The sequence below is a fragment of the Cervus canadensis genome, chromosome 23 (assembly GCF_019320065.1).
Source record: "Cervus canadensis isolate Bull #8, Minnesota chromosome 23, ASM1932006v1, whole genome shotgun sequence".
Lineage (NCBI taxonomy): Eukaryota > Metazoa > Chordata > Mammalia > Artiodactyla > Cervidae > Cervus > Cervus canadensis.
In genome coordinates, this window is record NC_057408.1 from 47,418,364 (window position 1) to 47,442,383 (window position 24,020).

The following is a 24,020-nucleotide window of genomic DNA, read 5'->3' on the forward strand; positions in this document are numbered from 1 at the left end:
GGAAAAACTGAACACTGTTAATATCTTCTCCCAGAAATAAAGGATTCTTGTGTTTACTAAGGCCTGCTTTGTTAAACCAAATTTAAGCTCCCATTCCCCAAAGTATTTCTCAGTCCTTCCACCACGACAGCCAGCTAGCTCCTCATCTTCTTCTGGCCTCTGGGAGCTGAGGGTCCTGTCTTTCTGTTCCTCCTCTCCCCTGTTCCTTTCACACCAGCCTCCGCCGCAGCCTCACTGTCTCACACTGGCCTCCGCCAGACTCCCGTCCACACCAAAAAAGCAGCCTTTCCTGGGGACGCTGTAACGTGCCCCCTGCCCCTGACCAGCAGCCTCTGTCCACGGTCCCCCAGCTGTCCGGCCCGCACCAGCTCTGGGTCTCATTTCTAAGCTCCGCACGCCCACAAGCCCTCCACCCCCTCACTGCTGGCCGTCTCCTCTCAGCCTCTGCATTTTCTCCCCTCTCCTCTTCATACCCGACTCCAACCCTGAAAATGATCCCACTTTTTGCAGGGTGCCTCTCTGTGACCTGCACCCGCAGCACGTCCAGAGAAAGAAGCCAGATTCCCGGTGTACCCCGTGGCTCCAGCAAACTTGGTTATGAAGTGCGCACACACACGCGCAAAACTATTCTTTCCGTCAACGTCCGTGACAGACGTTTCATTCCCAACGGGTGAAGAATCCAACAGCTGGAGGGTAAAGAGACTTTTGGGAAGAAATTAACATGCTGTCCTGACTTGTGAGATGCTGGCTGTGAGAGGTAAATGAGCCTGGGAGAATTCCTTCAAACGCTCTGCAGGTGCAAAACACCTTCGATCCTGCGCCTGCTGTAATCACCTTCATGCCCCACACCGTAGGCTTCCCTCCCATCCCGAGAGCTCCCACACCTGCACCCCCTCGCATACCCTTGCTCGGGGAAGCCTCTAGGACCAGGGGTTACAGCTCAGGGCCAGAAATCGTCTGTGAACTCTGATGAGATGGCATGAGTGTGCATGGAAACGCTGAGTGTGGGGCAGCATGGGGAAGTCTGGGGCCCCGTGTAAAGCAGCCGCAGCCCAGCAGAGCCTGGCAGGCGTCCAGGACACGTCCGGAGCGCCTGACCTGCCGCTCAGCACGGGTCCTGGTGTCTCTGGCCCAGTCCATTCTCAGAAAGCTCTGGTTTTTCTGCTTTCATTTTCCAGTGTGCTAAGTGCTCTGTAACTTGTTTCTCTGAACCTTCAGGTCTAAGATGAGGAGGAAGGAAAAAAAGGGTCATCACCAAGTAGTTTTTAATTCCCCTCCTTTTTTCAACCTATGCTGCTTCTGTTGAATTTAAGCTATTTCTATAAATTTTACTTTCCACCACTCCTAGTTTGCTTCATAAGTGTCTTTCGTATGTGTATGCTGTGGAACCCCAGCTAGATGCAAAATTTCCTGAGGATAGAAACCGTGCCTTACTTCCCCCATATAATTTCATTTATTTTATCACCAACATGCACTGCTCCACAGGCACTGTACCCAGGAATTTTTATGAGAAGCATGGTCCCTGCTCCCAACTGCTTATAGATGTTCCCTCAATGCCTCAGTGCACAGGTATGATCAACATAAAACTGGCTCCCTGAAAAATTCCTGCAACCCTAAATGCCATTAGGGCACTGTATCTTAAAATTAAAGTTATATATGTATATATCTATATGTATAAGAGGACAAGCATTTAAACAAAAATCTGTGTGGCCCGGGAGAGAGATTTGGCAATATATATTAACATGGATCCTTCTAACAAATCATTCCACGTCCAGACATATACACAGATAACTTTTTTCACATGTCCATCATGTACAAAGATGTTCATTAAGCCCTGCTAGGGGTCTGAAGGAAACAGAACTCACCTAAATAGTTACTGGTAATGAATGAGTATATCCTCTACTTACATAAACATTACGCTGGACAGTTAAAATGATTACATTTGACTTACATGTATCAACATGGATAGACTTCAAAAATGAAAAACTAGGTGGAAAATATAATCTGCAAAGGATCCTTATTATATACAGTTAAAAACACAGATATATGTGTTGTCTATGGAGAGAAATAAAGGTGTGAATGTGGTTGGAAAAGATATGCCAATCTGAGGACAGTGGGACAGGAACCAGGGAAACTGACACTGCATTGGAACACAAAGGGGATATTAACTGTAACTGCAATGTCTTATTTCTCTAAAAATATCTGGAGTGAATATGGCAAATGATAGCATCTGTTAATTCAGGGTATGAAGGACACCTCTATTTTTTTTTATAATCTGCTGTACTTTTTATATATTTAAAATATTTGATAATATAAAAAATGATATCATACTCACATTCAAATCATTAAGAGCAGTGATCTCTCTCCATTGTTAAACCGACTAAAGCAAACCAGGAAGAGATGATGAGAGGGAAGAGATCACTAAGACAGTTCCAATTACTAGCTATTCCAATCATAGTGACAAAGACCAATACTGCTGCTGGACCATGCATCAGAGAACTGTTGCATCTCATGTTTGCTAGGTCTCTTCTGAGCTGGCAGAGAGCACTCCTGGCCACCCACTGCACTGTGAACCCACCACGGAGTCATTGGCTGGGTGTTCTGCCCACCCCGCTCTCTGCAGGGGGAGGTGAGTGTTCTCCTCCTGTGCTAGCTAATCAATGCTAAGTGAGTTTCTGTTGTAATGGACTCCGTGTGCAGGTTGTTTTAGAAGCTACAATTAGCCGTGCCTTTAGCACTTCTAGAGAGTGGGTGGGCTCATTTTGAAGCAATGATCATTTTCACTGACAGCATTAGGAATCTAAGAAGTCATAAATTATGAAAGGACATATCTAAGTTTCAAAAGGAAATAATTGTACACATTTCTCGCTAAGAATGTAACAATCCCTCTGGTCCCCCACTTCTTTTCTTGAATTTGATTCATTTTACTACTGTATCTAATGAGAAATTCCACTAATACAAGCTTCATTTTAAACTCTCATTGTAGAATGTGTCCTACAACCCACAATTCCTTTTTGTAACTGCTATAAAGATAATCAGAAATTTAGACTGCAGCCCAGAAAAATATGGTACCACCCTCTCAAACTGATGCCTGCAATTGTTTATACATGTACAAGCACACAAAACTCAACCACTTTCCACTCACCTAAATCTCCAGATTACCCAAGATTAGAGGGAGAGAAATAGATGCCCTTCACCTACCAAACACTCCAGGCAGTGGGCTCTTTTCCTGTGTTTACTGAGAGAAGGGCAGTAATTGTACCCAAACATGTTTGTGCCTGTTGCCTTTCTTAACCGTAATTATCGAATTCATTGTTTACTGTGTAAACAGATGAAACAAGACTCTAAAAAGTGTTATATATGAAAAATAATCATGTTTTGAAAAGACTGATAAAGGCATATGACTCTGAAAGCTCCTTTAGGATTAGATTAAAAGCTCCCTCAGACTGCTCTGCCAGTGACTTCACCCTCTGGCTCCTCTCTAAAGACCCTGATGCTCAAAATCACAGAAATACTTCATAGGTGAGGCTCATGCAGGGAACCCAATTCAGAATCCGTCAGCAAACTCACAAAAGGCAAGGCCTTGGCCTGACATCAAAAATCAGAACACAGTGTCTACTAGATATTCTTTCAGTATATAATTCCTTACAATAACTGATTTTCTTAAAATTAATTTATTTGGCTGCATCGGGTGGGTCTCAGTTGTGGCCCATGGGCTGAGCTGCTCTGTGGCATGTGGGATCCAAGTTCCCTGACCAGGGATCAAACCTATGCTCCCTACATTGCAAGGTGGATTCTTAACCACTGGACCACCAGGGACGTCCCTAACTGACTTTTTAAATAATCACTGTGATTCATCAAGGTTCGCAAGAGGCCTCTCCAATACACTCACTTAGCTCCTTCAATTCCTTTTCTGATATTCAGTACAACATACATTTCTTTCCCAAGACAGTTAAAACTCTTGCTATAATATTTCCCAATTGATGACAAATTGCTGAAGAAATTGTTACATTACTTAATCCTTCCAATGTGTTCCTCTATCTATATTCCTTGTCTCTCTCTGAATGGCAGCAACATCAAGTCAGTGACCTAGAATATCTAAAATAATTGTTACATTACTTAATCCTTCCAATGTGTTCCTCTTTCTATATTCCTTGTCTCTCTCTGAATGGCAGCAACATCAAGTCAGTGACCTAGAATATCTAAAATTCTTCTCCCAACAACAAAAATCAAATGAAAAGAAAACAGTCCTGTTGACTCTACTTCCTTAAACCTTTCTCATGGATTGCCTGTGCCCTCACAGTCCCGGTGTTGTGTTGTAACAACTGCCGTGGAACTTCTTTAGCTCCACGTTAACTGTGTATACTGCGCTCAGCATGAGCTTTGTGAAATAAAAGCCTTACGTCACTCCTCTGCTCACAAACCACCAATGGCGCCACCAAAGGGCAAGATTAACAACCCGTGGCGCAGAACACACACCCATCCACTCTCTGGGCAACCAGGCAGGGGCTGATACAGCACACCCAGAGTCAGAGGCTGCTCCACCTGCCCAAGTGCCCCCACGCCACCCCTGTAACTCATCCCCAGGGCACCTCCTCAGACACTCCTCCAATTCCCAGAGCCCTGGGTTCAAGACCTGGCTTTGAAGTGAGTGGTCTTGAAAAACAATTTAATTCTGTCGAGGCTCGGTTTCCTCATCTGTAAAATAGAAGGAAATGACAGTTCCCATCTCACAGGGTCATAGGGATGCCTGAGTGAGAACATGGGGCAAGTTCCTGGCACATGGTGAGTCCTCATCAAGGTCTGAGATGTTTATCATTATGGACTCAACTGTGCTATCCTCCACCTGCCTCTAATTCACATGCTGAAGCCCTAACATGCCATGTGACTGGACTTGGAGTCTGGGCTTTTCGGAAGTTATTAAGGTTAACTGAGGTCAGCAGTTAAAGGGGCTTCCTTTGTGGCTCAGCTGGTAAAGAATGCAATGTGGGAGACCTGGGTTCAATCCCTGGGTTGGAAAGATCCCCTGGAGAAGGGAAAGGCTACCCACACTTCAGTATTCTGGAATGGAGAATTCCCATGGATGGTATAGTTCATGGGGTTGCAATATCCTATGTGACTGGACTTGGAGACTGGGCTTTTATTTAGGAAGTTATTAAGGTTAACCGAGGTCAGAAGGATGGGTGTCAAATCTAAAAGGATTGATGACCTTATAAGAAGAGGAAGAGGCTCCTCTCTCCTCTTTCACTCTCCACTTGTATTCAAAGAAAAGGTCAAGGACACAGTGAGAAGGTGGCCACTTGCAAGCCAGGAATAAAAGCTCTCATCAGAACCTGCCCATGCTGGCACTCCACTCCCGGACTTCCAGCCTCCAGAACTGTGAGAAAATAAGTTTCTATTGTTTGAGCCCCCTAATCCATGGTGTTTTGTTAGGCAGCCCTAGCAGACTAATATACCTATTCTTGTTTCCCTCCTCATTCTGAGACTCCATTTAAATTAGATGCTGTGTGATCTTCCTCACCAGATTAGTACTTCTTTGAAAGTGCAGAAAGGGTCTCTTCCTCTTAGGACCTAAGGTAATCTGAACACAGTAGGTAATCAATAAATCTTTAATTTATAAATGAAAATGAGATTTCAATTTTAAGCAAATATTACTCTTTCAGGTGGCACTAGTGGTAAAGAACTTGACTGCCAATGCAGGAGACATAAGAGATGCAGGTTTGATCCCTGGGTAGGAAAGATCCCCCGGAGGAGGGCATGAAAACTCACTCCAGTATTCTTTCCTGGAGAATCCCAAGGACAGAGAAGCCTGGTGGGCTACAGTCCATGGAGTCACAAAGAACTGGACACAAGTGAAGTGACTTAGCACACATACATCCTTTCAGAAGCTGCTGAATTGTGAGAGCTAAATGTCATTGCCAGACTTGCATTTGACTATTCAGAGACATGGATGTGTAGTACAGAAACTGCTGCTTTTTTAGGTCCATTTTTACTGATCCCCAAGTTGAGGCCCTACCGACAGAGAAGTCTCAATATGTAGCCTAAAGAATGAAAAAAGATAAAATGTCTTTTCTCTTGACCTGATCTCAGGCACCTGTCTCCCACAGGTGCACATCAATGCAAAATGCCACAGCCCTTTATGAGCTCCCTGAAGCACTGAGTTCCCAAGAGTAATGCTGACACCGAGGTCACTTTACCACCATCATACCTTTGTACTTAATTCTGTATTTTAAAAGGGATTGTATCCAGTGTCTAAGTGGATAATAAATGGATAATACTAAGTAAATGGATAGTAAATGGATAATACTAGGTGATATTAAATGGATAATACTAAGTGTTACAATAACCAGTGAACACTACACAGAATGTCCAACATACGTAAGCTTTAAAACAAGTGAGAGATACCATCTCACGGTCTTATCTAATCTTTCCAGTGAGACGGTTGATCCAAGAACAGCCAATGCTACTTCCCAATACTCCGGACAAGTCTTTTATCACATGGGATCTGCACACTTGAAGTATGGGGGATGCATGACATGTACATAGGACTCCCAGTAAAACTCATGTTTGGAAGCAAGGTCTATTCATGCAACATTTACTGATTGAGCACTTACCACATGCCAGACATTAGGCAAGGTGCTGGGGATACAACAGTGAACAAATTAGACAATGTTCTTAATCTTAAGCAGTATAGTCTAGTGAAGGAAAGTATTACATTAGGGGATGCAAACAATGCCCCTTGACACAGCAGTTCAGGATCCCCAAAAGGACCCTGCATGCTGAAACATGCAAAATGACCTTAATGATAAATGGGGAAAATGATGATTGACCTCTGACCTTAAAATTTTATCAAAACATTAAACCCACCACAAATATCATACTCAACAGTGAAAAACTAAAAGCTTTTCCTCTAAGATCAGGCACAAGACAAGGGAGCCCACTCTTACCACTTCTATTCAACACAGTACTAGAAGGCACTCTGCTGATATTTGGGAAAGCTACACCTCAGATAAAAAACAGGCATAAAAGACTACCACAAGCAACTATATGCCAATAAAATGGACAACCTAGAAGGAATGGATAATTCTTAGAAAGGTACAATCTCCCAGGGCTATGCCAGGAAGAAAAGACCAATCACAAGTACTGAAATTGAAACTGTGATTAAAAAACACCCAACAAACACAAGTCCAGGACTAGATAGCTTCACAAGCAAATTCTATCAAACATTTAGAGAAAGTTAATACCTATCCTTCTGAAACCATTCCAAAAAATTGCAGAGGAAGCAATATTACCAAACTCATTCTATGAGGCCACCTAATACCAAAACCAAAGATACCACAAAAAAGTAAGTTACAGACTAGTATCACTGATGAACATAGATGAAAATACCCTCAAAAAAAAAAAATACTAGCAATCTGAATCCAACAATACATTAAAAGGATCAAATACTATGATCAAGTAGGATTTATCCCAGGGAGACAAGGATTTTTCAATACTCCCAAATCAATCATGGTTTGAAAATATACATGTACTCTAACATTCACTGAAACACTGTTTGCAATAACCAAGACATAGAAGCAACCTAAATGTTCATCGACAGATAAATGGATAAAGAATATGTGGTACATATATATAATGGAATATTACCCAGTCATAAAAAAGAATAGAATAATGCCATTGCCAGCAACATGGACAACCTGGAAACTATCATACTAAGTGAAGTAAGTCACAGAGAGGAAGACAAATATCATATGATATAGCTTATACGCAGAATCTTAAAAAATGGTACAATGAACTTATTTACAAAACAGCAAAGGAGTCACAGAGAATGAACTTATGGTTACCGGGGAGGAAGGGTAGGGTGAGGGATAGAATCACAAACTTCTCGGTAACCGTAAGTTCATCCTCTGTGAGTCCTTTGTTGTTTTGTAAATAAGTTCATTGTACCATTTTTTGCCTGATGAACTATGGACGGAGGTTCGTGACATTGTACAGGAGACAGGGATTAAGACCATCCCCGTGGAAAAGAAATGCAAAATGGTTGTCTGAGGCGGCCTTACAAATAGCTGTGAAAAGAAGAGAAGCAAAAAGCAAAGGAGAAAAGGAAAGATATTCCCATTTGAATGCAGAGTTCCAAAGAATAGCCAGGAGAGATTAAAAAAAAAGCCTTCCTCAGTGATCAGTGCAAAGAAACAGAGGAAAACAACAGAATGGGAAAGACTAGAGATCTCTTCAAGAAAATTAGAGATATCAAGGGAAAATTTCAGGCAAAGATGGGTTCAATAAAGGACAGAAATGGTATGGACCTAACAGAAACAGAAGATATTAAGAAGAGGTGGCAAGAATACACAGGAGAACTGTACAAAAAAGATCTTCACGACCCAGATAATCACGATGGTGTGATCACTCACCTAGAATCAGACATCCTGGAATGTGAAGTCAAGTGGGCCTTAGAAAGCATCACTATGAACAAAAGCTAGTGGATGTGATGGAATTCCAGTTGAGCTATTTCAAATCCTGAAAGATGATGTTGTGAAAATGCTGCACTCAATATGCCAGCAAATTTGGAAAACTCAGCAGTGGCCATAAGGACTGGAAAAGGTCAGTTATCATTCCAATCCCAAAGAACGGCAATCCCAAAGAATGCTCAAACTATCGCACAATTGCACTCATCTCACACGCTAGTAAAGTAATGCTCAAAATTCTCCAAGCCAGGCTTCAGCAATACATGAACCGTGAACTTCCAGATGTTCAAGCTGGTTTTAGAAAAGGCAGAGGAACCAGAGATCAAATTGCCAATATCCGCTGGATCACTGAAAAAGCAAGAGAGTTCCAGAAAAACATCTATTTCTGCTTTATTGATGATGCCAAAGCCTTCGACTGTGTGGATCACATTAAACTGTGGAAAATTCTGAAAGAGATGGGAATAACAGACCACCTGACCTGCCTCCTGAGAAATCTGTATGCAGGTCAGGAAGCAACAGTTAGAACTGGGCATGGAACAGCAGACTGGTTCCAAATAGGAAAAGGAGTACGTCAAGGCTATATATTGTCACCCTGTTTATTTAACTTATATGCAGAGTACATCATGAGAAACGCTGGGCTGGAGGAAGCACAAGCTGGAATCAAGATTGCCAGAAGAAATATCAATAACCTCAGATATGCAGATGACACCACCCTTATGGCAGAAAGTGAGGAAGAACTAAAAAGCCTCTTGATGAAAGTGAAAGAGGAGAGTGAAAAAGTTGGCTTAAAGCTTAACATTCAGAAAACTAAGATCATGGCATCTGGTCCCACCACCTCATGGGAAATAGATGGGGAAACAGTGGACACAGTGGCTGACTCTATTTTTGGGGGTTCTCAAATCACTGCAGATGGTGACTGCAGCCATGAAATTATAAGACGCTTACTCCTTGAAAGGAAAGTTATGACCAACCTAGATAGCGTATCAAAAAGCAGAGACATTACTTTGCCAACAAAGGTCCATCTAGTCAAGGCTATGGTTTTTCCAGTGGTCATGTATGGATGTGAGAGTTGGACTGTGAAGAAAGCTGAGTGCTGAAAAATTGATGCTTTTGAACTGTGGCATTGGAGAAGACTCTTGAGAGTCCCTTGGACTGCAAGGAGGTCCAACCAGTCCATCCTAAAGGAGATCAGTCCTGGGCGTTCATTAGAAGGACTGATGCTGAAGCTGAAGCTCCAGTACTTTGGCCACCTCATGTGAAGAGGTGACTCATGGGAAAAGACCCTGATGCTGGGAGGGACTGGGGGCAGGAGGAGAAGGGAACGACAGAGGATGAGATGGCTGGATGGCATCACCGACTCGATGGGCATGAGTTTGGATAAACTCCAGGAGTTGGTGATGGACAGGGAGGCCTGGCGTGCTGTGATTCATGGGGTCGCAAAGAGTCGGACACGACTGAGTGACTGAACTGAACTGATATTTAAAATATCAACAAATAACCAACAAGGACCTACTGTATAGCACAGAGAACTCTTCAGTGTTCTGTAATGATCTACACGGGGAAAGAATCCGCAAAGGAACAGGCACATGTATGTGTATAACTGAATCACTGTGCTGTAGACCTGAGACTAACACAACGCTGTTAACCAACTACACTCCAATACAGAATAGAAGTTTCAAAGACTTTTAAATGGCAGAAGACATGAACAGAGACTGCTCCGAAGAAGATACACAAATGGTCAACAGTCACATGAAAAGATGCTCACCATCACTCATCATTAGGAAAATAAAAATCAAAACCACACTGAGATAACACTTAAAAAAAGAAAATAAGCAGTGTTGGTAAGGATGTGAAGAAATTAGAACCCTTGTGCACTGTTGACGAGAATACAAAATGGTACCACAATTATGCAAAACAGTATGGCAATTCCTCAAAAAATTACAAATAGAATTATCATGCATGTGGGCTGTGCTTAGTCACCCAGTTGTGTCCAACTCTTTGCAACCCCATTGACTATAGCCCACCAGGCTCCTCTGTCCATGGGGATTCTCCAGGCAAGAATACTGGAGTGGGTTACCATGCCCTCCTCCAGGGGATCTTCCCAACCCAGGGATCGAACCCAGGCCTCCCACTGCAGGCAGATTCTTTACTGCCTGAACCACCAGGGAAGCACGATCCAATAATTCCACTCTGGGTATATTCCTCCCAAAGCTGAAGACAGATCTCAAAGATACATGTGTATATTTGTGTTCATAGCAGCATTATTCACAATAGCAAAAACATGGAAGCAACCCAAACTCCCTTTGATGGAGAGAGAAATGAACAAACAAAATGTGGATGCACTATGGATATCATTCTGCCTTAAAAGGGAAGGAAATTCTAACACATGTTATATCATGGATGAAACTTAAAGACATGCTAAGCGAATAAGCCAATCACAAATGGATAAATACTATATTTATACATATTAGTACTATACATATAATACATATATAGTACTATATGTATTTTATAGTATAGCAATGAAATATAGGATTCCATTTATATGAGGTCCTCAGAGTCATCGAATCCAAGATGACAGGGTAGAAGGGTGACTGCCAGGGACTGAGAGGAGGAAGAAATAAAGAGTTGTTGTTTACCTGAAATAGAATTTCAGTTTGGAAAGATAAAGTTCTGGAGATGGATGGTGGTGACAGCTACATGACTTAATGGACTTAATGCCACTGAAGCATACTCTAAAAATGGTTAAAATGGCAATCATATCCCTCTGTATATTTCACAATCTAGAGAAGTTTAAACATTCTTACTGTCAGTTATAAATGTATAGGAAAATGAAAAACAGTAAAATTTATGTACTTAGTTTAAGCCTGTAATTGAAACCATTAGAAACACTGAGCATTAGAGGGTTTTACTTCTCTGTAACTTATGTATCAGGAGTGTTTGAGCAGCACATGCTTTCTCTTTGTCACAGAACTCAAGATGCAGAGTGAGCCTTTTTGCTGCTATGCCTCAGTGAATAGTCATACTTCTCACCAAGTTTAGGTTGGCTTCCAACATTGTAGCCTTTGGGCTTTCAAGGTTGTGAAAGTGCTTCTGATTCCTTTAATGTGAAGTAATTCCTTTTTCTCTGCTGCACTTTTATCTTTGGTCAAATCTCTCTCAAACAGCCATTTTTGTAAAATGTCACATGGGTTTATCACTCTGAGACAAGGAGGCAACAACAATATACTCTGGTGTCTGCGGGAACTAAGAGGTGTGCAGTGATCGATGACAAGCACACTCGGCAAGAAGTGATGTGATTGGCCACTGATCATGATAAGCATTTGTTACATCCATGGTGATTTGTGGGCTGGAGAAATAGCAGCTTGTGTATTCACAGTTTATACCCTGGTGGAACTGAAATGTGAACCATGTTATTGGGGGACTGGTTATTTAATTAATAACCTCCAGGAACTGAAATGCATGCAGATTAGAACCAAGCAAAGCAAGTGCTGTCTGTACATAATTATAAATTGAGGTAAGAAGCCCAGAGGAAAGAAACATGATTCTTTGAGAATCTTCAAGAATTTGAAGGTAGTCAGAGTAAGGGAAGAGCACAGTCATGCAACATAAGGCTACAGAATACATAACTGACAAAGCACTGATGTTTTAAATCAAGGTTAATCTAGATTCTTAAGCAAGTTGAAACCAAAATCACTGTCAATTTAAAGCTACTTTACTTTTCCATTTTTATATAAACCATCATATGAAGGGGCTTCCCTGGTGGTTCAGATGGTAAAGAATCCGCCTGCCATGCAGGAGACCCAGGTTTGATTCCTGGGTTGGAAAGATCCCCTGGAGAAGGGAATGGCAACCCACTCCAGTATTCTTGCCTGGAGAATCCCATGGACAGAAAAGCGTGGTGGGCTATAACCCACGGGGTCACAAAGAGTCAGACACGACTAAGCCGCTAACACTCTCACTTCATCATATGAAAAGAGAAGCTATGAACCTTTTCTGCAGCATGAGCTTCCCTGGCTTTGCACAGCCTCAGCCTAGAAGGAACACAATGAAATTATTTTGAAATATGAGGAAAGAAACCAGATAAAGCAGTAAATGGTCTAGGGGCAAACCAAACAGAACCAAGGCACACTGCAGAGAAGCTGTCAGGAACTTTGGTCCTGATCCTGAGAGCAGGAGGAGGTTACTTTTAGTTTCCTGGGACTGTTGCAGTAGGTTATCACAAACTTGGTGGCTTAAAACGGTAGAGATTTTTCTTCTCTCAGTTCTGGAGGCCAGAAGTCCAGAGTTTCCCTGGGCTGAGATCAGGACATGGGCAAGGCTGGCCTGCTCCCTCTACAGGCTCTCCAGAGAACCCATGCCTGGACCGCTCCAGCTTCAGGGACTGCCCACAGTCCTGGGCTGCGGCTTCAATCACTGTCATCTTCAAGGCTGATGTCTTCAAGCCTTGATGACTGTTTTCATAACAGTCTCCCTGCTGCATGTATAAAATTTTACTTTGCCTCCCTCTTATAAGAATATGTGTGATTGCATATATTCACTCCAGGGGGGCTGGCTATCCACCCAGATAATCCAGGATCATCTTCCCATCTCAAAATCTTTAATTTAATCATGTCTGTAAAGATCCTTTTTTTTTGGCCATCAAAGGTAACACCAGGAACTTCCCAGGTGGCTTAGTGGTAAGGAATCCACCTGCCAACGCAGGATACATGAGTTCAATCCCAGGGTTGGGAAGATCCCTGGAAAAGGAAATGGCAACCCACTCCAGTATTCTTGCCTGGGAAATCCCATGGACGGAGGAGTCTGGCGGGCTACAGTCCAAGGGGTCACAAAGAGTTAGACATGACTTAGCAACTGAACAGCAATGGCACCAAGATAACACAGGGTGGTTCCAAGGATTAAGACACAGGTATCTTTTAGAGGACCACTTTTCAGCCTACCAGTGAGGTCACGAAAGTGTTCTCAGCAGAGGCAATAAGACATGAAAGATCATTGAGGGGTGGGGAGGAGGGACAGAGACGGTAAGAGGAAGCCAGCTGGGCTCTGCAACTGCCCAAGGAGACGTGCCCTGGATGACCTGGCGGTGGAGAGAAGTAAATGGATTCAAGAGGTACTCAGGAAAACTGGGAAATGCAGATGACAGAGGTGCCAAGAAGACATGTGAGACTTCTGGAGTCTGTAACCTTGTTTCAAGTGGGGCCGCCCACTGAGCTTGGGGATACCAGAAGAGCAGATGCACAGGAGACCCCGAGGCTGCAAGACTGCTGGGTGATGCCAAGCTGCAGGGCAACAGAGTTCTTTTCAGAAGAAGCAGGGAAAACAGCATATGGCCTGGGGCTGGGGCCAGATGTCCCACTCAGAGTCTTTTCAACTTGGGTTCAGTAAGGCTTCATTGTGTCTCGAGCCAAGTGACAGTGATAATACTTATCTACAGGGTGGCGGAGAGCACTGGGATTGAGGGTAAATGCGCCCATCAAAACCTTTATTAACGGTAAGCATTGATCCCCCACCTGATTACCACTCACTGCTGCTCTTCGCCTGCACAGGAATGCAAGCAAAGACAGAGTCTGCTGTCTGATTACCAGACTGGAATACCTCTTACTTTCTTCTGACTCCTCTCTAGCTTTGCTAATTCATATTCATTTATTGCTAAAGCCTGATGCTCATTTAGAGTTACTGATCTACTCTGAAAATAACTCTCCAGGCTAAATAAAGTCAATTTTTTTCCTACAGTTTTTCTAATTGTGTCATTAATGTGTATCAAATATCTCCCTAACTCATCAGCATTTAGTTCCTTCTCTATCTTAAATCATACAAATAGACAATCAAATCAATTATCTCCATTAATAGCAGACGGCACTGGTGTTGATAAGTAACTTAAACAGAGGTCATCCAAACCACACATTATCAACTAGCTAAAAAGCCTTTCCAACAACCCTTCAAATCTTATTTTTTTTTTCAAAGCTTATTTTTTAAGTAAACAAAATTGATAAAGTTTTTGTTAATTTTCTCATCTTTAAATTAACATAGGATCCCCTTTATTATCTGTGGCAATAATCCACAAACTGCATGATCACTCTGATTGAGAATTAAGTACACTCAGCTATCTATACAAGCAATTCAAACATTAAATATCTTAATCACCTAGAAATTTTAGATATCTCTATTTTTCAGTTGAAAAGGCATTTCAAAGTGAAACTATAGAGATGTACTCTTCATAATAAACTTTTAGTAGACTAGAGCTCAGTAAACAACTCTGAACTTCATAAGAAAGTTTTTTTCTCTCACCAAAACACTATTATTTTCCTTTAGTTTTCAGTAGACCGTAAGGCAGAACGAGCTTCCTTGGTGGCTCAGGTGGTAAAGAATCTGCCTACAATGTAGGAAACCTGAGTTCAATCCCTAGGTCAGGAAGATCCCTAGGAGAAGGAAATGACTACCCACTCCAGTATTCTTGCCTGGAGAATCCCATGGACACAGGAGCCTGGTGGGCTACAGTCCATGGGGTCACAAAGAGTTGGACACAACTAAGCGACTAACACTTTCACTTTCTTTTCACAGGGCAGGAAAATTTCATTTGGGTTTAGTTCATTATTCACAAGCTTCTTTAACTATAAACTTAGACTTGAACAGAATAGATCCTTGATGAGGTTTCGTTTTAGTTTGAGGTAAAACTCAGTCTTCTATCAAGAGAAAAGCTCACAATTTCAATGCAGCCTCAACTATCCTCTCTCTAGCTGGAGTTCATGGGGTTGCAGAGTCAGACATGACTGGGTGACTGAACAACTGTCTCTCATAAGCCCAGCTCTGATCCAAGAATACCACACAAGGGACACACAAAAAACCATTCTGTCACTTCTTGCCATTTTTACACTGATAATCTCTCCAGAACAAGAATCCGGATGAATTTCACCACAGCAGGTTCCAACTCTTGGCTAAACTATTTTAGACAGCTGTTTCCTCTCATCCATGGCCCTTCCCTCCTCCTTTCCCTGTGGTATTTAAAGAGGAGTAATTTCAGCTCAATCTGTAATTTTAATAATTTCGAGTGTCTCATCAACCATCAATACAGAAGTAACAAAAAACTTGTGAAAGCCCATGGTTGAGAGCTGAAGCAAACAGCATTCTAGCTATAAACTCATAATTGTTCTTTTCTGGGCAATTGAGTTGCTGCAAATCTTGCTGTTGGCCAGAAGATGGCCAATTTCTCCAACTGCAGGCTTAACAATAGCCAGCTCCATTTCACCTTGGATAGTTCAAGTGTCATATATCAGACCAGCATACAACTGATGGGTTCAATGTGTTTTTTTATTTTAGACCCCAATAAAGTTAAGGGGATTGTGGCATCTAGTCCCATCACTTCATGGCAAATAGATGGGGAAAAAATGAAGACAGTGACAGATTTCATTTTCTTGGACTCCAAATCACTGCCAACAGTGACTATAGCCATGAAATTGAAAGACTCTTGCTCTCTGGAAGAAAAGCTATGACAAACCCAGACAGCATATTAAAAAGCAGAGACATCACTTTGCCAACAACTGTTCGTATAGGCAAAGCTATGGTTTTTCCATTAGTCATCTTTGGATGTGAGAGTTGGACCATAAAGAAGGTTGAGCACCAAAGAATTGATGCTTTTGAATTGCAGTGCTGGAGAAGACTCTTGAGAGTACCCTGGACAGCAAGGAGATCAAACAAGTCAATCTTAAAGGAAATCAACCCTAAATATTCATTGGAAGGACTGATGCTGAAGCTCCAATACTTTGGCCACCTGATGCAAAGAGTTCACTCACTGGAAAAGACCCTGATGCTGGGAAAGACTGAGGGCAGAAGGAGAAGGGGACAACAGAGGATCAGATGGTTGAACAGCATCACCGACTCAATGGACATGTGCATGCTAAGTCACTTCAGTCGTGTCCGACTCTGTGTGACCCTATGGACTGCCAGACTCCTCTGTCCATGGGATTCTCCAGGCAAGAATACTGGAATGGGTTGCCATGCCCTCCTCCAGGGGATCTCCTCAACCCAAGGGTTGAACCTGCATCTCTTATGTCTCCCACACTGGCAGGTGAGCTCTTTACCGCTATCGCCACCTAGGAAGCCCTCAATGGACGTGACTTTGAGCAAATTCCAGGAGATGGTGAAGGATAGGGAAGCCTGGTGTGCTGCAGCTTATGGGGTCGCAAAGAGTCAGACACGACTGAGCAAATGAATAACAGCAAAAGTTAAGGGTGAACATGACTGAAAAGACACAAAGATATTCCATTCTTTTTTGCTCCAGAGATGAGCTGACAATACATACATAACTAGAGATTTTGCAATTCACTATGCCAAACAAAGGTGGGAAGGGCATAAAAGCAGCACTTGAGGCCTTAACAGTGACTCATCATCCTGAAAGCAGTCCCCCAGATGCCACGCAGTATGGATTTCCATTTAAACCAATTGCTTCCCAAGACCCGAATTTCTGTCATTTAGTAAATTCAACTTGGATTTGGATATAAAAAGTCATGTTTCCTCCTTTTCTGTCCAGTTAGAATAGTACCAACAATTTTTACTTACGATAGAGATGAAGTGATACAAACATTTGAAAATCTATTTATCCAGTGAGTGATTTACATCATGGAAGTAAAACCTGAGGGAGGGTTGCTATAGTAATGAGACGAGAGAGTGAATTCTGAAGCAAAAGGCACCCATCTAGACGATCAGAGGCCAAAGTGGGAAGAACAGCAAATAATACTTACTAAGCATGGGAACTCAGAAAGAGACGCATCACCCTCAGATTCACTTTGCCTTAGAAAAGCCCCACCCAGGAGTACAATGATGCAATCAAGCAGATAAAGAACAGGTTGAGCGCACACGTACTGTGGAATACAGGTGATGGTGTGGCTGAGGGTGGGACCACGGAAAGTTCTGGGAGGTGCCCTACCTGAAATTAAACTGTGTGTGTGTGCGTGCTGGTGATGGTGGGGTTCCTACTAGCTGCTTTCAGAAAATCAACATGACACTTTTTTGCCACATTTTCTTCCATTCTAGAGGAATCACTTTTGTGGTCCCCTTGACTCTCTTAATTTTGGGGCAATTGCATCCTGATTTCTGATGTTTTGACCCCTTTTGCGTGGGAGTAACCTACTGAGCAAAAAGCTCGCCCTCCTCTTCAATCTTGGCCTTTTGATTAGATTTTTAATACAATCATGCGTCTTAGGAAGGACATGGACTAGTTTATACCCTGAGATTCACAGTTAGGAAGACCTGAGTGGGACACTTGGGAGAGAAGGCCTTTGAAATGAAATCATCTGAGGCTGGAAAGACACGGGTCCTGCAGGCTGGCTCTGCAATGAGAAAGAAGCTGGGAAGGGGCCCCAGGGGACCACCCTCCACCTGGAGGGGGACCAAAGAACCTGTGCTGACATCCCCTCCTGGAGGTGTCTGGGCCCTAGAAGCAGCCGTGCGTGACCTGGAAAAGCTGGTGTTTAGAAGCAGCAACCAGTGGGGCCAGCCCTGGAGGAGCCCTACCCTGTACTCCGCCTCGCGCCAGGTCACAGGCTCACTGGGGGCACTACCCCCTCCCGCACAAGCCCCCTGCGGTGGCCCTGCCAGCCAGGGCTTGCCTCCCTCTGCTGCTGATCCCAGCAGCCCTGGGACCCCAGCGGCAGAGCTAAACCTTGTCTTGAGCGCCACACCTGCAAGCCCAGTACCTTTTAATGGAGGTGCTTGGGAAATCTCTGGGGGCCGTTTTGGGGCAACACAACAACTGTGGTAGAATGCGCCCAGGACCCCGACCATCCTCAACGTGCCAGACTCCTGAGTATCATCACACCCCACGTCCTGCACAATCTCTGAACATGTGGAAGTTCACATGCATGACACCGTTTTCCATCGTTCAGTTCTAGAATCCACTTCCCTGGACACAGAAGCACAAGACCATTCTCTCCTTATTTAAATATACCCTTTGTCAAGATGTCTTCACAATTTTAGAAAACTATGCAACCAACAGCAACACCACTTGTGGCATTTGAGCTGACAACACACCACAGCTACACCAGCCCGCGTTTGCAAAAGTCACATGCCAGAATTTCACAGGGATACTGAAAACTCTTTTACATATAGTTAAAGCCAAATTATTAAAGACCCATGAAAAACCAGATTTTCATTCATAATTTCACAATTAAATTCATTAAGGATTTTCACGAATAAGCTTCATTTTTGCCATCCACTATTAAGGATCCATAGCATGTTGAAATCTGTATCATTAGAAGTGCACAGAAAAAATTATTTATTTGGGGTTTCTTATTTTTCTGTCTTACTCTGACACTGCCCTTGGGGGGAGTGTTCTACATCTCCTGCCCCAGCTTCCCTATAAACTTTTTTCCAATTCATCCTTTAATCTGAGAAATCTATTACAGGCTGTGGTCTCCAGAGGACTTGGTTTGGCAACGGATTTAAAGATGGGAGTTCGTTTTGTGAGACCCTCTATCAGCACACATCCCATGTCCTAATACAGGGAATTAATTATGTTGACACAACCCTGACATAGGCTCGTTACAAAAATGCCATGCTTCCTTATTTTCTCCATGTCAACAGCCCGTGGTTTGCCGTGGCACATTATCTTACTTCAATTAAGGCTTTCCCTGCTTTCTCTTAACGAATACAAAACAGTGTGGTCTGTTACTTCTTTTGTCTCAGGTGCACCTACACTCTTATTTTTCTTCTATGGAATGGCTTCGGATTGCCTCTCAAATCCAAATTTATTCATTATACACAGGTGCAAGCACCTAATGACTTTATCTTCTGATGGTGTGCTGAGCATTTCTGTTTTGAAATATATGTAATTTTGTATTATGAATTTTTAAATTCTCCTTTATGATACTATTTGGGCATTCTGCTGCCTTTTAGACAGTGTACATGTCACGGGTCATTTTTTTCTTAGGTCATTTCATCTGTCAATTTCATTTTAGGATCGTAGAAGGAGAATTACAAAACATCTGTTACAGAAAGAGGGTGTTAGATTTGAGAGAGTTGTGAGCTACCTGTCTGGAAAGCTTCTCCTTCCAGCCTCCAAGTTTTTCCAGAGACCAGTTCATCCTGAAATTCAGGACAGGGACTGTGGAGTTGGGAAGCTAGACTGGCGTCTTCTTATGCCAAAGCACATCATGCCGTCCCCACCCAGGGCAACCTAGCGCACTGGGGGTGGCTGACGGGAGACGTGAAAAGTGGTTCTTCCTGCCAGAGACAACAAGGAGCGGAGGATAGCTCAAGCCCAGGAGCTACCTGCCCCAGTTGGATGCAGTTGAGACTCATGGCCACTGTAGAAGCAGAAGACTTCATCAGATTCTCCACTTCTCCTTTGATGGCACCTGTCAAGACCAGGACAGGCTGGCTGGCAGCCCTGCTCCCCACTGCCCCACACCAAGCACTGGGCAGCCTGGATACGCTGAAGGGAAGAAGCTGAAGGGCCAGACAGGAGCCCTGCTACCTGCGTATGAAATGCACAGCATCAGTTCAGGGGTGCTCAGAGCCCCTCCACATCAGGATGCAGGAGGGGTTTGAGGAAGCAAGCTCCTAACAGGCAGTGCCCCTGGGCTGCACGTGCAGATAAAGGGGCACTGATGAGTCCACAAAACCTCGTGGACTCCATGTGACTGCAGCGACCTCAGAAAGGGTGGCCTCAGGAACACCCGACAAGACGTCCACCCATCTCAGCCCTTGCACCCAGACAGGCAGCCATGTCAACAGGGACTTCACATCACAGAGCTGGGTGAAGGGATGGAGGAGCGACCCAGGGGCTGCACCACCTCCTCCTGGGAACCTGAGTTGGGTCGGGAGGGACAAGTCAGAACCAGTCAAATAACGCAAAATTCTCCAGCACAGCTAAGGAAGAAGGGACCGAGGAAGGGGCAAGAGGGAGGCAGGGAAGCAGACCAGCCAGATCAGAGCACATCCATCCTAGGACAAGACCTGGGACCTCACCCCAAGGCCAGCTGGGAGCCACAGGGCATCTGAAACCTGGGTGACCCACTCCCTGTGGGCAGACCTCTCTGGTGGCTTACTGGGTTGCCTGTGGGTGCCCAAGTGTGTGTTGCAGATTTTGGAGCGGGAAGTTCACCCCAAAATGACATGAGCCGCATGCAGGCCAACTTCTCATAGCGTAAGGGTTATTACAAAAGCAGGATAGTGTGGTGCAGTGGTTAAAAACACAGGCTCTGCAGCCGGACACCCTAGGTTCAAGTCCAGCTCACCCACTTACTGTGAGACCTTGGGCAGCTCATCCAGTATCACTGTGCACCATGCCCCCCTCCCCCACGAAGAGGGAGGTGACAAGAGCACCCTGCCCAGGACTGTGGGGAAGATAAGGCGAGGATGAACACACGGGGAGTGTGTGACCTGGCACAGAGACAGCACCACCTAGTAGTTACCAATAATTTATGATTCTTATGTATTTATTTTGATGCATCTTAGGAAAAGTCACCTAGACCAGGGATTTTGCAGACATTCCAGCTTTGAGTAAGACTGCTGAAGTGACTGCAGCAGATTTCCAGGGATTCAGTGAGCCACGGCTGCTTGAAGCAGCGACCTGTTTCTCACCTTTGAGCCCGGCACAGAGTAGACCTTCTCAAAGAGCTTTCCTGTGTCATAACAGACTGACCGTTTTCCTGTAAGACAAGAGTAACTCCCTGTTGTGTATCACATTCTCTCGTTCCGAAATTCTTGAGCAAGAAGGAAGAGATGGAGAAAGCAACCTTAGCTAGAGGGAAAAGGGTGGAGATGGCCAACCAGCAAGCATCTTTACACACGAAGGAGAGTCCAGTCTCTGTTTTCAAATCAGACGTCAGAAGTCACTACACCATCAAGACAGCAACTAACCAACAGCCTTCTAGGACGTACATTTGTGACTATGCACGGTGACAAATGTTAACTAGATTCACTGTGGCAATCACTGCACAACACATATAAAGAGCACATCATTGTGTTAACACCCGAAATGAGGGTGCTGCATGTCAACTATACCTCAAAGAACAGGCAAGCAAAGTCTCCTGTCCAGAAACTGGGACGCACTTCTCCAAATCGTAAGGCTTTGAAGTAAGGACTAGATCCCCAGGTTCACCCCCAAAAGACCTATTCAGTCTCAGATTAGACCTATGTTACCAGCCGAACAGATACGGTGAACTTGTGGGACAGAGGAAGCAGTGGAAAATGTCTAAGACAGAGAGGAGTTCCTCCCCCGGCACCCCAACCTCTTTCACGGGGCAGAACTGGCACTAAGCAAGGTTTTGAAATAACAGCCATCTACTCTCTGGGCTTCGCTTATCTTCTCTCTTCTCCGAGAGTCCTTCTCAGCAAATTCCCTCTTCAAATTCCCCCTGCTGTCGCTGGGTAAGTAGGAGGGTGACCCTGGCAGAAGAGTTATCATCGCTGTTCAGTCGCTCAGTCGTGTCCAACTCTTTGTGACCCCATGGGCTGCAGCACACCAGGCTTCCCTGTCCTTCACTCTCTCCTGGAGCTTCCTCAAACTCATGTCCATTGAGTTGGTGATGCCATCCACAGAGGTGATGTGATGCCATCTCTGTCGTCCCCTTCTCCTCCTGCCCTCAACCTTTCACAGAATCATGGTCTTTTCCAATGAGCTGGCTCTCTGCATCAAGTGGCCAAAGTATTGGAGCTTCAGCATCAGTCCTTCCAATGAACATTCAGGATTGATTTCCTTTAGGACTGACTGGTTTGATCTCCAGAGGAGACTAGGGTGTAAAAAGTGGGATTTAAAAGTCAGTGCAAGGACTTCTCTGGTGGTCCAGTGGTAAAGACTCTGTGCTCCCAAAGCAGGAAGCCCAGGTTCAATTCCTGGTCAGAGAATTGGATCCCACATGCCACAACTAAGACCCGGCACAGCCAAAAAAAAAAAAAAAAAGCAAAAACATTTAAGAGTGTGCAAAAAGTCTAACCCCTGAAGCACAATGATGTATTTGGAGGTCCACAGGGGGTTTCATATAACTAGAGGAAGAAAAAGCCTCATGCCACCCCGACCCCCACCATAGACGTGGTCACTTTTTCCTAATTATTTCCTATAAACTCGCCCGTTATTCTACAGGCAACTGCATTTTTTTTAAACATCCCAATTAAGCCAAATGAATCTTTAATTAGAATCTTTTCAGACAGTGCAATAGTTGGGAGGGAGAGAAAATCCCCCAGCCTTTGCATATACACACCGCTGAGCTGAGCAGGGTGGAACAGGGCAGTGGCTGAGCCTCCTCCCTCCCGCCAGTTGCCCACACCATTTCTGTTTCCTGTTGCTTCTCCTTTCTTACATCTCCGCACCTATGGACTCTCCGGGGCCTCTGGCAGCGAGGCGCAGGTACCTGGCTCTGGAAGCAGCCAGATCACGTGGCGCCCACAGGTGACCTGTGGGCCCCCCTTGGAGTCCAGAGCATCCAACACACTGCTGGGCACAGGAGAAGCTTGGATACATATGGGTTCAGGTCTCTTACACCAGCCTTTCAAGTTTTTCCAGGGAGAACAGTGGTTTGTACCAGGGGTCATCAAACTCTTTCTATAAGGGTCCAGAGAGTAACTATGTTAAGCTTTGTGGGCTGTAGGCTCTGTGTAGCCATTCATTTCTTCACAGAGAAGATACTTTGTTGTTGTTGACATAATACTTTGTTGTTGTTTAGTCACTCAGTCCTGTCCCACTCTTTGCAACTCCGCGGACAGTGACTGCCAGGCTCCTCTATCCATGGGATTTCCCAGGCAAGAATGCCATTTCCTCCTCCAGGGGTTCTTTCCCGACCAGGGATTAAACTCGTGTCCCCTGCAGCTCCTGCACTGGTAGGCAGATTCTTTTCTGAACCACCAAAGAAGATACTGGGTTAGCCAAAAAGTTCATCTGGGAAGTGAGTCTAGCTGTATCCTAATAACTTTATTTACTGGGCTTCCCTGGTAGTTCGGTGGTAAAGAAGCCACCTGCCAATGCAGGAGACACAGGTTCAGTCCCTGATCCAGAAAGATCCCACATGCATATGGAACAACTAAGCCCGTGTACCACCACTACTGAGCCTGTGCTCTAGAGTCTGGGAGCTGCAGCTATTGAGCCCATATGCCACAATTACTGAAACCTGCGTACCCTAGAGCCTGTGCCCCCAAACAAGAGAAGTCACCACAACGAAAGTCCTGCAGACCTGCCACTAGAGAGTAGCCCCCAGTCACCACAACTGGGGGAAAGCCCGTGTAGCAACAAGGACCCAGCACAGTCAAAAATAAGTAAAAAATTTTTTAAAGCATTTCTTTAAAAAAAAAAAAAAACCTTTATTTACAAAACCAGTAAACCAGATTTGGCCCATGGGGTCTAGTCTAAAATCTCTAATTATACTGAGCCATCTCTACAGTGAGACTGGCTCTATAATCAACCTGCTCAGAAACAAGGCCACATGTAATACGGTTTGATTGAATGTGCCATAAACTGTGTTAAAACAATTTAGGACCTATACATTCATTTTAAACATGAGTTTTTGTTGCTTTTTGTTTTTAATACGTTTTGGCCATCTTTGTACTTTAAGACAGAAAAGAAAA

General features: G+C 44.1%; 1 protein-coding gene and 1 non-coding gene across 2 annotated transcripts in view; one reads left to right on the forward strand and one right to left on the reverse strand.

Annotated features, from left to right (window-relative positions):
• The window catches only part of TTC39C (tetratricopeptide repeat domain 39C), a 98,820-nt gene that overhangs the window by 69,223 nt on the left and 5,577 nt on the right, over window positions 1-24,020 (reverse strand). The gene's annotated exons all lie outside the window — the stretch shown is intronic.
• Window positions 22,238-22,310, forward strand: TRNAW-CCA. Its single transcript has one exon. It is a non-coding gene; the product is annotated as a tRNA-Trp (tRNA).